Source organism: Sciurus vulgaris (genome assembly GCF_902686455.1).
Source record: "Sciurus vulgaris genome assembly, chromosome: 10".
Lineage (NCBI taxonomy): Eukaryota > Metazoa > Chordata > Mammalia > Rodentia > Sciuridae > Sciurus > Sciurus vulgaris.
The window spans coordinates 58699237-58716588 of NC_136470.1; the positions used below are offsets into that span (position 1 = coordinate 58699237).

General features: G+C 38.7%; 1 pseudogene across 1 annotated transcript in view; it reads right to left on the reverse strand.

Annotated features, from left to right (window-relative positions):
- Positions 1–17352, reverse strand: part of LOC306637631 — a 129978-nt pseudogene that overhangs the window by 31761 nt on the left and 80865 nt on the right. Inside the window, exon 11 of the transcript in view lies at positions 7678–7802. The product of the transcript in view is annotated as an uncharacterized misc_RNA (transcript). The remainder of the gene's footprint in view (positions 1–7677; positions 7803–17352) is intronic.

The window sequence follows — 17352 nt, forward strand, 5'->3', positions numbered from 1 at the left end:
TCCAAATAAGACTCACTAATTTATGAATGATCATAGTGTGTGTAGGGAAAAATTTTCATTGAACCCCACTGTGAAATTCCCCATTTACTTAGAATTCTAATTTTTCTAACTCAGTCTCACTATAATAGTCATTTTTAGCCCACAATTAAAATCTGATCACTTTTATAAAAGGGTTGTTTGGTGTACTTCAATCCTAAGTTATGTATAAATTAACTAAAACTACAGTCAGCTGAAATACAAAATGATAATAGTTTCTTGAATGATAAATTGATGTTTTTTAGAGGTAATCCAGAGATCTTTAACGTGAGGACAATGACTTTGTTCTGGCTAAGGGTACCGAAGTGGCTATTTGTCACTTCAGTATTCTGGAAAGCAGAAGCAGAACAGTAAAGATTCTATTCAGATATACAGCTCCTGGATTATGTGATAACTGATAAGATTCTCCTTCCATTTCTTCTTTTCATTTCATTCCCCTCCCTTTATCCCAAAAGAAAATTGGGAAACTTGTGGACACCCAGGAAAATCGTTAGTCTTATGCCTCAACCACCTTTTCAGACCTGTCTGGTTTTAAACAAGCAAAGTGGAAGAAACTGAATATCTTCTGAGATATGAATATTGTTACCAATACAATTCCATGTAACAAGCTCTGCTTTCTGTCAATCGTTCTTGGTTGACCACAGTAAGACTACTTATGGGATGAAGACAGAAAATCAGCAGGGGAGGCTTTTGAAGTTCCTCAAAATTTAGAATAATTACCCGTTAACATATGTTCAAGTTTTTAAGATGGCTTTCCAAGTGATTTGGATACCAGCTCTACGAAGTATTTATAATTTTTCTCAGTAGAATCTTTACTTATTCTTCTTACAGTCTTAACAAATGACCTGATATAGAATTTAATTGGAGCATACTAGGCAGTTGGAAAAATATTTGAAACTAAATATTAAAGTTAAGATTTATGTTTCAAAGTGGGTGTCCATTAAAAATATGAAAATATTTGGTATAAGCACATTTCCTTATTTGGCTACTAAATAAAATACAATGAGCGGACAACAACATTTCCAATTTTGTCATGGAGGCTCCATGTTCAAGGCAGTTACTTTTTAAATCTAGACTATCTAAAATTTTTTCCCCTTGTTCTGAATATTTGTAAGTTTTTTTAAAAGTTAGCGTCAGAGGATTAATTGAAATCATGCTTCTATACTGGGACACATTTAAATTACTGAGTATAGTAAGTACTGCTGCCGCTTTTTAGTTTAAAATTTATGACTTGACATTTTAAAGTAAAAATTATGACGTTATCTGTGGAGAAACTGAAATGTTGCAAAATTGACTGAAATAAAATACTTGAGATAAATTTAGTGGGGGGACTGAATCACCAGAAGAGTAACATTTCTCTCCTAATTTTAACAAATGAAGTGCCCTGCTTCAGGTTCTAAGAGTTCTCATTGCATGCTATGCCAGATTTAAAAGTACTTATTTTTTAATGAAATCTATATATTGGCTTTCTTACAATTTGTGCAATCCAAATTAGAGTTCTTTACCTTGCAAACAATACTTAGAGCCTCAGATAACTTTTCAGACTTATTTAGATTTGTGGGTGGTATTTTTATACAAATAAGTAAGGGTAGGTTTTATATTTTGTAGTTCTAGATTCTATTTTAATGCTTTTTGTGTGGCAGTATGTCTACAGGATGTTTAATTAATCGAGAACCAATCTTTGAAAACTTTGAAGTTAATACTTCCAAACAACTGTGTTCTGAATAAAGGAATGACAGTGTTAAAACAAAAACAATGACAAAAATCCATTTTCATAATATTCATTTTTTTCTAAAAAATTATTAATTTACTTTAAAATAGTACAAACATGCTAATTAATATGTTAATATAAACAAAAAATTTAGGAAAAAACTATTATTCCCAAAACATATTTTTGTTTCAACACCATTATATATATATGTGTGTGTGTGTGTGTGTGTGTGTATAACTCTCTGGCTTAATGAAAGACAGCTAGAGTCTCATATCTACTTTTGTATCATATCTACTGCAATATATTGTTTTGTTTGATGTATATAAAGAAAATTCAGCCTCCCATAGTACCTAGTTCCAAAAGGGAATGTATTTTTGTAGTCTCTTTAGATGATTGTGACCAGCATTTGACAACACACCAGAAACCCAATAAATGAACGTTTCTTAAAGGTTAATTGCAATATGTAATCCAGTTCTATCAGTGAACATTTTTACTCTGGTCACTAAATAAAATATAAAAAAAGGCTGGGGATGTGCCTCTGGCAAAGCACCCCTGGGTGACTGACTGGCTATAAATCAGGGTTCCCATGACCCTCTCTTCAGGTTTAATTAATTTGGTAGAGCAGCTCATAGAACTCAGGAAAATACATTACTTACGTTTTGGATTATAAAGGGTATTACCAAAGATACAGATGAAAACAGAGGAAAGATATACACAGGGTAGGGTATGTGGGAAGGAACAGAGCTTTTATGCCCTCTCCAGAAGAGCCACCATTTAGGAACATATTCAGCAAAGAGGAAACTCTGGAACCCAGTTGTTTTGGGTTATTACAGAAGCTTCACTATGTAGGCATGATTGATTTAATTGGCCATTGGTAATCAACTCAACTTTTTAGCACTTCTCCCCACCCTAGCATTTGGGGTGGGAATAAATGTTCCAACTCTCTAATCATGCCTTGGTCTACTTAGTGACCAGCACAACCCACAAACTCTTTCTCTTAGCCACTGCATTAGCATAGAAAAGACATTAATACATCACAGATTTCAAGGGATTTAAGGTCTATGTATAGGGAAACAAAGACTAAACACAGACAGACAGACAGACAGACACACACACACAGGTTCTTCTTATCCTTGGCTTTACTTTCTGAGATGAGTTTAGTTACCCAATGCCAACTATAGTTAGAAAGCACTATGTGGAAAATTCTAGAAATAAACAATTCATAAGTTTCCCATGGTGCACCATGCTGAACACAGTGATGAAATTTCTCACTGCCACTCTGTCTCACCTGGGACACAAATCATCCCTTTGTCTACCATATATACCCTGTACTTGCCACCTACCTGTTAGTCATTAAGTAGGAAAAAAAAAAAGCATAATATACATAGGTCTCTGTATGGTGTGAGGCATCCACTAGGGGTCTTAGAATGTCTTCCCCACAGATAAAAATGGACTACAGTATCTCTTTTCATAAATCACAATATCACACAATATTTTTTAAAAAAATCATATTGGTTAACATCACCACTGATCTCATCAAAAAAGTCTTTAAGAACTCAAGCTCATGATGGCATATTCATGCTTCCTAAAATCTATTTTTTACCTAAAAGTTCCTATTTTATTGGCAACAAATGCTGTCAGTTGTTTTTCTCAACATGACAGGCTTGCTTTGTTCATTTTTGAGAAAATATCTGCCAAATATGTAAATCTGAATAAACAGTTTGTCAATTGTTCTTCCAAGTTAAAGTGATATTCCCTGAATAAAACCACTAGCTCAGCTCAGATTAAATCACACATCTTACTTCAGTATGAAACAGAAGTTCTTAATGCAGACTTGTTTTGTCACATAGAATATTAAAAAGACATATACTCAGGGTTGAAATGTAATATAATTAATTTGCACTGCTTTATTAAGGCCATTCTTTTTAAACTTTGAGTACATATTAATGAATACAATAATTAATAGTGCAGTATGGTGCTACCAGCTGGATTTGTAATAATAATAGAGAAATTTAAATTGTCCATGCTTTTGCACTATAAATATGAGGGGGGAAAGGATTTAAAAAGCAAATAGCATCTAAGTGTTAAAATAAAATAATCCTAACCTCATAGACCCTCAAAAGGTATTGAGGACCCTGGGGGGTCTGTGGACCAAACTTTAAGAATCTTTGAGTGAAACATCATATTTAAAAGGATTCTGTCTTCAGAAAGAGAAATTAGGAAAACTACCCCATTCATAATAGCATCGAAAAAAATAAAATACGTGGGAATCAATCTCACAAAAGAGGTAAAAGACCTCTACAATGAGAACTACAGAACACTAAAGAAAGAAATTAAAGAAAACCTTAGAAGATGGAAAGATCTCCCATGTTCTTGGATAGGAAGAATTAATATTGTCAAAATGGCCATCTACCAAAAGTGCTATACAGATTCAATGCAATTCCAATTAAAATCCCAATGATGTACCTTACAGAAATAGAGCAAGCAATTATGAAATTCATCTGGAAGACTAAGAAACCCAGAATAGCTAAAGCAATCCTTAGCAGGAAGAGTGAAGCAGGGGGTATCGCAATACCAGATCTTCAACTCTATTACAAAGCAATAGTAACAAAAACGGCATGGTATTGGTACCAAAATAGAAAGGTAGATCAATGGTACAGAATAGAGGACATGGACACAAACCCAAATGAATACAATTTTCTCATACTAGACAAAGGGGCCAAAAATATGCAATGGAGAAAAGATAGCCTCTTCAACAAATGGTGCTGGGAAAACTGGAAATCCATATGCAACAGAATGAAACTAAATCCCTATTTCTCACCCTGCACAAAACTCAACTCAAAATGGATCAAGGACCTCGGAATCAGACCTGAGACCCTGCATCTAATAGAAGAAAAAGTAGGTCCAAACCTTCAACTTGTTGGCTTAGGATCAGACTTCCTTAACCGGACTCCCATAGCATAAGAAATAAAAGCTAGAATCAACCACTGGGATAGCTTCAAACTAAAAAGCTTTCTCTCAGCAAAGGAAACTATCAGTAATGTGAAGAGAACCTACAGAGTGGGAGAATGTCTTTGCCACTCATACTTCAGATAGAGCACTAATTTCCAGAATCTATAAAGAACTCAAAAAACTCTACACCAAGAATACAAATAATCCAATCAACAAATGGGCTAAGGAAATGAACAGACACTTCACAGAAGAAGATGTAGAAGCAATCAACAGATATTTGAAAAAATGTTCAACATCTCTAGTAATAAGAGAAATGCAAATCAAAACTACCCTAAGATTTCATCTCACCCCAATTAGAATGGCGATTATCAAGAACACAAGCAACAAAAGGTGTTGGCGAGGATGTGGGGAAAAAGGTACACTCAAACATTGCTGGTGGGGTTGCAAATTAGTGCAGCCACTCTGGAAAGCAGTATGGAGATTCCTCAGAAAGCTTGGAATGGAACCACCATTTGACCCAGTTGTCCCACTCTTTGGCCTATACCCAAAGGACTTAAAATCAGCATACTACCAGAGATACAGCCACATCAATGTTCATAGCTGCTCAATTCACTATAGCCAGATTGTGGAACCAACCTAGAGGCCCTTCAGTTGATGGATGGATAAAGAAACTGTGGCATATATACACAATGGAATATTACTCTGCCATGAAAAATGATAAAATTATGGCATTTGCAGGCAAATGGATGAAATTGGAGGATATCATGCTAAGTGAGATAAGCCAATCTCAAAAAACTAAAGGACGAATGATCTCGCTGATAAGCAGATGAGGACATATAATGGGGGGTAGGAGGGGTTAGCGTTAGGGTTAGGGTTAGGTTTAGGGTTAGGGATAAGGAGGGTGGTAAGAATGGAGGAAGGAAGGACTGTATAGAGGGAAAAGAGGGGTGGAAGGGGTGGGGGGGGAAGGGAAAAAATAACAGAATGGATCAAACACTATTGCCCTATGTAAATTTATGATTTTTAATTAAAATAAATAAATAATAATAAAAAGGATTCTGAAGAAATGCAAATCCATTAGAATATTGAGGTCAATGACTCATTTCTATCACAGAACAAGTACATACTTAACATGGCTTAATCAATGACATGTACTACTGGTCTCTTTTAGAAGCAGGGTATGATAAGATGACAGGGCCTGAGAAAGAGACTTTGGTAATAACAGCAGAAAAGTAGTAAATGTTAAAAAGTCTGGAACATGAACCCATGAGGAGAGGGGGAGCTTGGATAAGTTCATGCTTAAAATTTAATTTATACAAAAGCCAAAAGGTAAAGATAAGAATTAAAGGAAGCAAGAAAAAGGTCCTGCATCCTAAGTAGAATTACATCTCACACCCACTTTCATTTCACTCACTTACCCACCAATTTCCTCATCAAAAAAGTGAGTAGAAAATTAATGCCAATAACTAGGAGGAAGCAGGCAATGCCTATTAAAGCAAGCTTTGTACAGAACTTTCTTTAGGCCCAGATATACAAATGTACTCTGGCTTTGTTTCTGGACTGTGGAGTCACACATCACATCCTCAATGGTACAGAAGATCAAACTGAGACCAAGTGTCACACTCCCTGTTGATAACAGAAGAAGGGTTCTATTCAGTATTCTGGCTTGAATCCCAAATACTTTCCTCTTCTCGATTTCTAAGTTTTTAATTTTTCTAATTCATTTTAATTTTACCTTGACCTTAGAGTTAGCATACAGAAAAGATGTGTAAAGTGTCAGAACAATGTTGGACAACTCGAATTGTCTTCATTTTGTATTCAATCATGTGTGCCTCCAAGTGTCAATAACTCACTGTTTATTTCCATTGACCTAGGAATTCCATCTCTGGAAATATGCTACTAAAATAATTCTAATTACAGACAAACATGAAGCCACATGCTCTTCATAGCAGAGAAAGTCAAGTTACAGGGCAAGGTAAATAAACTATAGTCCATCTATTTAAAGGATGGGAGCAGCCATTAAAAATGACTAAATAAGCATGATATAAAAAAACTTACAATAAAGTAAAAACAAAATGAAAAAGATTGGAAAAGTATATCAATAGTGGTTTATAGTAAAGAATAAGGCATGGGACATTTTACTATTTCTAGTTTACCAAATGTATATGAAAAACCAGTAAGTGCTGGGCAATGTCTAGATTATAGGCATACACCAATGAACAAAATAAAGAGCCCTGACCTCATGTAGTTTATATTCAAGTAGGTGGAAACTATCTAATTGGGTCAAACAACCATTTTGTGTACAAAATATTATAAAAAGGAAGCACAAGTGGCAAATGGGTTGACAGTGCTCAAATGGCACCTTCTCAAAGGGATTATTCTGACTTGCCTCAGATGTTCATCTGATTAAACTCCACCTCCAAGACTTTGCAGAATTAATAAAGTAGTTCAGGAGGATGAAATTGCTAGACCCAGACTCCAAGGTGGGAGTGAGCCAGGTGTGTTCAAGGCATAGCAAAGAGTTCAGTGTGGCTAAGGCAGAATGAGAGAAGCAGCAAGTAGTACCAGAGGCCAGAGATATAAGGGGAGTCTAATCATGTAGGCCATTGTACAGATTATGACTTTTACTGAGTGTAAAAATAATGTAGGGTCTTCACTAAAAATTAGCAACAATGCTCATTTGATGCAGAAGTTGTAAAGAAGTCATGCCTACTAGACAATATGGATAGCCCTAATAATCCTTTGGTCTTGCCAGTTTTCACAATGGTTTTCTTCTGGGCAGAGCCTCCCAAAGCAGCATAGAGGTGACCCATTCCAGATGGAAGCTTATCTGTGGGCAAGGGTAATGCAGAGGCTACATTCCTCCACTAGAGTCTTTGGATGCCCAACCAGTCTGTGGGTAATTATCTCTCAGTTGTGCCTCCATGAATCTCCTGGGAGTGAGGATTACTCATAAGTGAAGCAGCACATTCACTTACCTCTCTCACTCTGTAGCTTTGTCTTCTGTGCTATCAAGTTGTTTGCCAACTGGGTTGCTTCAACTGGTTTTACATTTGCTTCATTCAAGCGCTCTTCATACAGACTAGAGTCTCTCAGCATTAGCCTGTGAATTGAGAAAGAAGGGTTAGTCATGCTCATTAGCTGCCTGAGGAAGAATGGAATGGGTGGCACTGGGACCTGTATGAGCCCTTCTGCAGTAAAGACCTCAGTCAGCATTGGGAAGCCACCTCTAATTCAAGCACATACAATAAACCCTAGGGTCTGAGCCTCTAAGAGGTCAAAATTATTTCACGCTATAGGTGTCAATGAAGAAATCCAACTCCCAGGGTACTTGGAGCCTCTCCAGAATTCCTTGCTCTTCTGGAGAAGGAAACATGTCAAATGCTAATGAGGTAAGACATGATGATTTCCTGATAATATATCATATTATACATTTAACTTTTACTTCCACTAGAATGTTTCATGAGGGTAGAAATTCTGCTTGATCACAGATCCCTAGTGCCTTGAACAGTGTCTGCAACATAATACAGGCTCAATGAACAAGTAGAAAAGTATACAGGGAAGGAAAGGAGGCAGAAGGAAGGAAATCTAGAGTGCTGGCCCAGCAAGCCAAGACAAAGTAGATGTGAAAGCCTAATAAAGTTTTGAGCTGTCAAAGCAACTGCACCCTTCTGATCACTGAAGTTGAAGGCTTAAGATAGCCCTGTTGAACTAATACTTGAATCTCGAACCTCAACTTCTCAGAATTGACTTTTCCTGCTTGAAGAAAAAAGATATGGCTTTTGCATTTCTCCCTGGTTTAGGTAATCAATAAAATGACAAGATTGTCACAGTATGAAAACTCATGCAAGTAATTTTGAGACCCAAGATTCTCAGATTTGACTGAACTGCCAAATGCAGGCTGTGTGGGGATATCCCGTTTACCTAGAAATTAACTGTAGTTTAAGTCTTATAGTCAGAAATGGCAAAATTACATTGGTCGACTTCCATGGTTCTATAGTTTTTATGTAGCTATTTTTGTGAAACTAATCTACAAATTATCTCTGAATACTTTCCATCTGCCCCAATGTTGATGATGATGGATGATGACACAAATAATAACAGCAGCAGCTAACATTATTGGATGTTTATTGCATAGCCTGCTCTCTTATGGACTTTTTAGGTGTTAATCCTTATCTCCACAAAGAAAGAATACTTAAGGAGACAAAGAATTGCACCCCTGACATTTTGAGAGAACTGTGAGACACAGTGAAACGGTGAAAGCCGGTGGTGAGCCAGCCATTAACCTAATTGCTATGAAATAACGATGTGTGAAGGCCAGGAATGTTGAAAAGGTGATGCCACATTTAGTCCTTTGGGAAACTTCTGAATCAGCAAAGACCTTGGCCACCCTAGTTGGAGCTCACAGCGTGGTGAAGACTGTTCTCTTTAAGCTTACAATGGTGAGTGTTCTAAACATCCATGTTCTTATATCTCTAATTTTAATGCTTGATACACAACATCCCCTTAATAAATGGCTAGTACACTCCAATTATTGCAGACTTTAGTGAGAGGTTGGACTACATTTCCACCAGTGTTTACTGCTATCACAAACTTTCCTCAAACTCTAGCCTCCAAATTTGTTTTCTAGCTTGGTCAAGATGTGACCCGCTGATTAACAAAGAAGTGAAGAACCTGTTGAGGCACAGACCCATTCAGAGGCTGAAAAGGAATGCCATGTGGTTCCAGTTGTAGATGTTTCATGGTGCACACAAGCTTATTGGTGGTTGTGAACCCAGACCTGGCAGAGATTTGATGACCAGGTTCTCATTCATCAGCGTCACAGAGGTGATGCCAGGTGTACTCAATTATCCACTCACAAGCAGAAAAAGCTATAGTAGTGATAAATGTAATAGTTTTTAGGTTGTCTGCAGTTTCTAATTATATTTTTGAATGTGACTATGTTTTCTCTCACTTCTGAAAGTGACTTCAACAGCAAAAAATGGCACAGTCACTTCTTTCCCCACAATAGCTCTCAGGGGTTCATATTGGCTCCGTTTTATAAAAGAGAAAACTGAGCATCAGAGAAGCTAAATATCTTGTCCAAATTCACATAGGCAGTCATATCAGAATTAGGATTTGAACTGAAATGGCCTGTGTAGATACAAAACCAAAGCAATATCAACAAAAAAAGTCAAACATTAAGGATGAATTGACTTCAGTATGAATTGACACAAATCGACCCAAATCCTAGATCCTGGCAGCCATTGGGTAAAAATACAATGACTCTGTGAAGCATCTTTATTTCATGATGTTTCCAACAATAAACAAACCTTTAACCAAACATGTGAGATATGGGACTTCTGGTTGTAGCCCTGAATACATGATGTTATGCACCTATTTGCAAAGAGTGAAAGGGACCAGATCTCTATATGACCACATAGTCAATGGTATTTGGAAAAATAAGAAAAGGAGCAAGAGATTCTCTAATTTTCAGGAGAGGTCCATGTGGTGCTAATCTACTGAGCTGTGCATACCTGTGGGTGGTCAGTCCACCTGGGCAAACAAGAAAAGCACTTGTCCTTAGGCATAGGACAAGTGGGGTATGGTGGGGATGGAACTTGCCCTTAGGCATACCTTCACACAGTGGTTATCCACAGACACTGCTAACCACTGGCACAGTGTTTTCAATTTATAAAGCACTTTCAAAAGCAAGATTTGCAAAAGGCAGTACGTGGACTTATCTAAAGTTGGCCTATACAGGGATATAGCATGCAAAGAGTTGTACCTTCAAAAGGATTTCTAATTTAAGCATAAAGAAAAACAGTAAATTTTGATATTAGGAAAGAGGAGGTTAATGGAATAATGCACATTCATCTTAAAGCTGTTTCTTAAAATGATGCATAAAAATGCTGCCTCCCAGAAATGCAGGAACCAATGGGAATTCAAAATAATCAAGGTAATTGTGAGATTGCCTATCACTTCTAAATTGCCCTGGGCCTCTCTGTCAGCATAATGTTCTTGAAAACGCTTTTGTTTTCACTGTATCACTAAGCATTTGCATTCTTGGCATTATAATTTGAAAAAAAGATAAAATAAACAATTCAAACAAAAGTTCAGCGTAATATATACCCACTTGAGAGTGAATAAATTCATCCTACCAAAAATATTTGAGGCAGCAGAATATGGTCACCCACAGACTTATGCAGAATTTGGAGTTGTGGCCCATCTCTGCCATATAATTTGATGACCTTGGACAAGTCCCTGAATCTATCAGCCCCAAGAGACATATGCAGAATAATGCTAGTAATTGAGTGCAGATTTTGTACAAAGCATCATATGCATGAATGAAACCAGACCTAGTTTCTACCTTAGGAATGGTTTCTATCTACACAAAATTAAAAGATTTTAAGGGAATTCTGAAGTGCTACAAGAATTCAGTAATAAGCAAATTTTCAACACAAGATGTTGAACTTAAGTATTCCAGAGAGTAGAATTAGTTTGAAAATGACTCATTGGTGAAAAAAAAAAAAAAAAAAATGGAGATTTGTTGAAAGGCAATCATTTTGACTGGAGTGAAATGAAGGTCCGTGAATCAAAGTAATGGGCTCTAAAACTAGCAAAGCAGGTTGAACCTGATCACAATCCATGGGACACCTTGAAAGCAGACATTTTGAGTTCATTTTAGAGCAGGGACATAATTCAATAAAGTCATGCTTTAGAAAAATTAGTCTGGGTACTATACAGGGTAGATTGGAACAAAGAAAGGTGAGAAGCAAAAAGCATAATTTAGGAAACTGCTGTTACAGTACAGCTAAAATGTAATGGGAGACCTACATGGATATAGGAGAGGAGAGGGTGAGAGAGTGAAGAATTAACCTGCTGCAGTAAATGATTGGAGAGCAAAGAATGAGAGAGGAAACAAGTAACTGAGGCTTGGAGACTGGGTGATGGGAATAACCAGTGCTGGTGACATACATCCAGAAGGAAATGTCAGCTTCAAGAAAAGATGGTTGGTTTGGTTTTACATATGTTGATTGGGGGAAATAAAGGCATTACTGATTTTTGAGAGAACAATTTAAGAGCACACTTTCAAAAAAAAAAAAAAAACAGCAAAGGAAATAGTCATATTGCAGGGATTGAAGAGTAAGCAGGTGATGAGGTAACACCTATGTGTAGCAAACAGTTTTTAAAGATAGTCCACCAATGAGCCACACTACCTGGTATTTATACCCTTATGCAGACCCCAGTCCCTGTGGCTTGCAACTGATAGGAGGAGTTACAGAGACTACACAGCATTCTAAGTCACAAGAATCCTTACAATGTTGCCTGAGTGTTTTGGAACACTTACCTTTCATACCCTGTAAGGAGTACAACTCTCCTGTGGCTGCCATGTTGTAATAAAATCCATGCTAACCACATGAAGTGGTCCCAAGAAGAGGTCCCAGGCCAAGCGCCAGATACACGAGCGAAGTAACCTTCCAGTCTCAACTGTCATCTAACTGTACTCTTACATGTTGACCCTGTCAACCTCCAAAACCAAGGGGGATAATAGTAAATTTTATTTTGAGTTACATGGTTCTCAGGTGAATTGTTGGACAGCGAGAAATAAATAGAAAACTACTCTTTTGTCCGAGAGACAGATGTGAACATCTTGCTTTCCTCTCAAGATACCACCTCTAGCATCTGAAGTAAGCTCTTTTATGCTTGGATCTGCTTCTCTTTTCTGGAATAGATGAATAATGGTTATGTGGGACAATATTTTATTCATTGGGAAATAAATAAAAAGAGGTGGAAAGAAAAATAAAATGTATAAGCTGAGGACACAAGTTGTTCTGAGTGGTCTTAATCTTAATGGGTCTTATTTATTGAAAGAATGTATTCAGAAAGGTAGGTTCAGAGTCTGAGGAAATATTTTGTATAAAACAGTATGATAAAGAACTTCTGAACAAGAAAGAAAGTCTAGATGATGTTGGAAAGTGTAAAATTCATACCTAGTTGGAGTGAATTTACAATAAACCTATCAACCACTTTAGGGTTTTATGACTTTCTACTAATATCTGCAGAACATCCCACAGTAATGAATGGTGGCAGTGAAGACCTGGGCTGAGATAGGACACAAATGAAACCCACAGAACATGGAGAAAGTAAGTTTTCAGTACCTAGGGAAAGAGGGAAACCACAGAGAACGCAGACGAGAGAGGAGAGAAGGAGAGGCCAGAGTCCTCACTTGATAGAAACAAGTTATTCAAAATGCTTGGAACCAGAAGTTCTTCAGATTTCAGATTTTATTTCAGATTTTGGAATATTTGCATATACATAATGAGATATCTTGGGCATAGGACTGTAGACACAAAAGTCGCTTTTGTTGTTGATATACCTTACATACACAATTTGAAAGTAGTTTAATACAACCTATCTAATAATTTTGTGCATGAAACACTTTGTGGTATGAATTTTTCTACTTGCAGTACATGTTGGCACTGAAAACTTGCAAATTTTGGAGTATTTTGGATTTTGAACTTTCAGATTCAGCATGCTTACTTTGCATTCTAAGATAATAAATGGAGGATGGTTGGGTGGCAAGGTACTATAGTCTGATGTGTCCCACAAAATTCATATGTTGAAACTTATTCAGCAATGTGAGCATTAAGGGGTAGAGCCTTTAGGAGGTGATTACCTATCATGGGAGCAGATGAATGGTAGTGATCTTATTAAAGAAGTACAAAGGAATGTTCTTTCCTTTTCCCTTCTACCATGTGAGGACAGAGCATTTGCTCTTCCACTAGGTGAGAACCAGGCAAGAGGCACTTTTTTATTTTTATTTTTTTGGTACTAAAGATTGAACCCAAGGGTGCTTCTCCACTGAGCTACATCCCCAGCCCTTTTTATTTTTTGTTTTGAAACAGGTCTTGCTAGTTTCTTAGGACTTCACTAAGTTGCTGAGGTTGGCTTTGAACTAGCAATCCTTTTGCCTTAGCTTCCCAAGTTACTGAGATTACAGGCCTGGACCACCACACCTGAAAAGAGGCACCATCTTTAAAGCAGAAAGCCCTCACCAGACGCCAAATCTTCTGGTGCCTTGATATTGGTCTTCAGAACTTTCAGAACCATGAGTTTTCAGAACCACAAGAAATACATTTCTGTTATTTATAAATTGTTTTATAAATTTATAATTTATATTATTTATAATTTATTATTTATAAAACAATTTATAAATTGTTTCTGTTATTTATAAATTGCTCAATCTTAGATATTTTGTTATTTCAGCACAACCAGATCAAGATAAAATTAGTATCAAGAGGTGAAGGTGCTGCTGTAATAAATACCAGTATTTGTGTTATATATGTTTCTTATGACTTTACAAAGTCTGCTCACAAGATGCAGAGGTTTTACAACCAGTCATTTGTTTTGCTTAACACAAAGAGAAACTCATCTCTACTACCAGAAGTTACAGTTGCTCTTACCCATGATTTGAAAGTAACCATTTGACATAAGAACTTGAAGTTCACAGGTTCATAGACTCAGCAAAGGAAACCTGATAAAATTTTCTGCTATTGCTAGCTGATAAAAAGATAACAGAGGAAGGAAAAGTTCCCTCTTCTCAGCAAGGCTCTTTGTGTCCACCATTCATGTAGACAGACTCTTAGGACCTAGGTCATCCCTAAGGAGTGCTCACAACTCAAAGCCATTCTTCATGAGAGCCGTGACTAGTGGCTTCACATTTTTAGCCATCTAATAGAACTATGAGAAAGCTTCATAAAGAACATGGACTCGAATTTTGACAAAACCGGAAACCACTCTCGGGTCTCATTCAGATGATAGTTGTGTGACATTAACGACCACTGAGGTCAGGCCTGATCTAGTCATTATACACTGTTTAGCCAATACCTGGACTCATCGTTCTGCTTTTTTTCTCCCCTCTCTTCTCCTACCTATGTCCATGCTTAGAGGTCCATAGGAGGGCTCAGGAGTAGCTCTAGTCATCTGCTCAACAAGGGTCAGGAGGTCATCCACTTTTAGTTACAAGTCACTCTTTTTCCAGCTTCTGCTTGATATACTGTAGGTTTTCTTCCTGGGCCTTGAGTTCAGGTTGACTATCTACATGTCTCCTTCAAAAAAGGCTGACATCACCTCAAAGTGTGGCCTCCTCCCTGTCTTGGTGAAGTTTCTGAATTCTTGTTTCCTGTTTCTTGGTTACTTCCAGCAGAGCCAAACCAGACCCTCCTGCTTCCTCCAGTTTCTGGTTAAGTCTACAGGTGAGGTCAGAGCATTCTCCTTTTCAACTTTGGCTCAATTGGTTCTTCCAACTTCTAGCCTCTTTCAAATCCTGTGTACATGTCTGTTGCAATAAATAATTCTGACTTATGAACTAAACACTTTTACCATAGTCTGTATTTAAGATCTTTATTCGGAGAGGTTTCAAGATGGCGGACTAGAGGGTGGTTGCATTTCATGTTGCTCCAGGACTCAGGATTCAAAAGAGGAGATATTGAGAGACTTGGGATCAACTCAAAGCAGCTGGGTGAGTCTCTCCCGTTGGGGAGGCGTCCCAGATGGGGCGGTAGTCCCGGAACGCAGGGAACTAGAGCTGCCCGGCAAGACACCCCTCCCCCTGCTGGAGCAGTGAACTTGGACAACTGGGAGCATCGTACAGGAGGCCGCTCAGCACAGCACTTGGACTCCGAGCAACCACTGGGGCTCCGGGCAGTTGCCCAGAGGAGGAGCGGTGAGGAGAGCTGTTTGGACTCAGAGCAACCACTCCTGAACACCAGGGACCGGCCCAGAGAAGGAGGAGGAGCACGGTGGGTCACTTGGACTTGGAGTGACTGCATCAGAGCTCCAGGCGGCTGCTCAGAGAAGGAGGCAAGTGGTGAGTTGTTTGGACTCAAAGTGACCGCTCCTGAACACTGGGGGGCTGCCCAAAGGAGGAGCGCGGCGGGTCGCTTGGTCTTGACAGGCCGCACCAGAGCTCTGGGCGGCTGCCTGGAGGAGGAATGCAGCGGGTTGCTTGGACTCACAGCGACTCAGAGCAACTGCTCCTGAATACCCGGGGGGCTGCCTGGAGGAGAAGGAGGAATGGGGCGGGTCACTTGGACTCAGAGTGACTGCCCAGGGCTATGGCGGTTGGCAGGAGGAGGAGGCGCGCAGTAAGTTGCTTGGACTCCTAGTGACAGCACCGGAACACTGGGCGGCTGTCCGGAGGAAGAGGCGTGCGACAGGTCGTTGGGTCTCGGAGGGACGGTACGTGGCTCCAGGTGGCTGCTCAGAGGAGGGGCCACATAGCCAGGTGATTAGGTGCAGAGCAGGGTCCCAGGACCTAGGAGGCTTCTTGGTGGAAGAGCTGCACAGAGACATGCTTAGGGGTGGAGCGAAGGTTCCAGGACTGTGGGCAGATTCTCTGAGGAGAGGCAGCCTAAGGAGACTAGTCTGAAAGGGTGAGGCTCCCAGTCCCTGCAGGTAGGTCTGGGCCCCTGGGAACATTGCAGAGGGAGGCAGCCCAGCCCAGGCGGTAGTTGTAGATTGAGGGGAACCTCTAGAAGAGGAACTGACCAGTGAGACCTCCCCACCGGGTGAGTCTTCCCTGTCCGGTGAGGTTTTCCCACAAGGATGGTAAAACCAAAGACACAGGCCCAAACAGGCCTTGCCTCAGACCACAGCCTAGTTCCCCTTTGGATGACCATTGGTCAACAAGTGGAGGCACTTCTGCCAACTAGCAGGGAACATACCCCACCTGAAGGCCACCACCCCTAGAGAGGCAGCTTTCTTGTGGAGCACCGCATTATCAACTTCCTCCAAGACGTCAGCCTACTGAAGGCTAAGAGGGGATATACTAGAAATCTTCAGGGACATTATAAGTCAATAGAGGAAATCTGCTATATCTCAGTGGTCCACTGATACCTGAACAAGATGAGAAAACAAGGGAAGAAAATGCCCCAAACAAATTTAGATGTTACATCAATAAAACCCAATGACAGCATGGCAGAAGAAATGACAGAAAAGGAGTTCAGAATGTACATAATTAAAATGATCAGGGAAGCAAACGATGAGATGAAAAAAATGCAGGCATTGAATGATCGCACCAATCGACAGTTAAAAGAGCAAATAAGGAAGCAAAAGATCATTTCAATAAAGAGTTAGAGATATTGAAAAAAAACCAAACAGAAATCCTTGAAATGAAGGAAACAATAAACAAAATTAAGAACTCCATAGAAAGCATATCCAGTAGGATAGAACACCTGGAAGACAGAACCTCAGACATTGAAGACAAAATATTTAACCTTGAAAACAAAGTTGAACAAACAGAGAAGATGGTAAGAAATCATGAACAGAATCTACAAGAACTGTGGGATATCATGAAAAGGCCAAATTTAAGAATTATTGGGATTGAGGAAGGCTTAGAGAAACAAACCAAAGGAATGAACAATCTATTCAATGAAATAATATCAGAAAATTTCCCAAATCTGAAGAATGAAATGGAAAATCAAGTTCAAGAGGCTTATAGGACTCCAAATACACAAAATTACAACAGACCCACACCAAGGTTGGTTCAACATCAGGAAATCAATAAATGTCATTCACCATATCAATAGACTTAAAGTCAAGAATCACATGATTATTTCAATAGATGCAGAGAAAGCATTTGATAAAATACAGTACCCCTTCATGCTCAA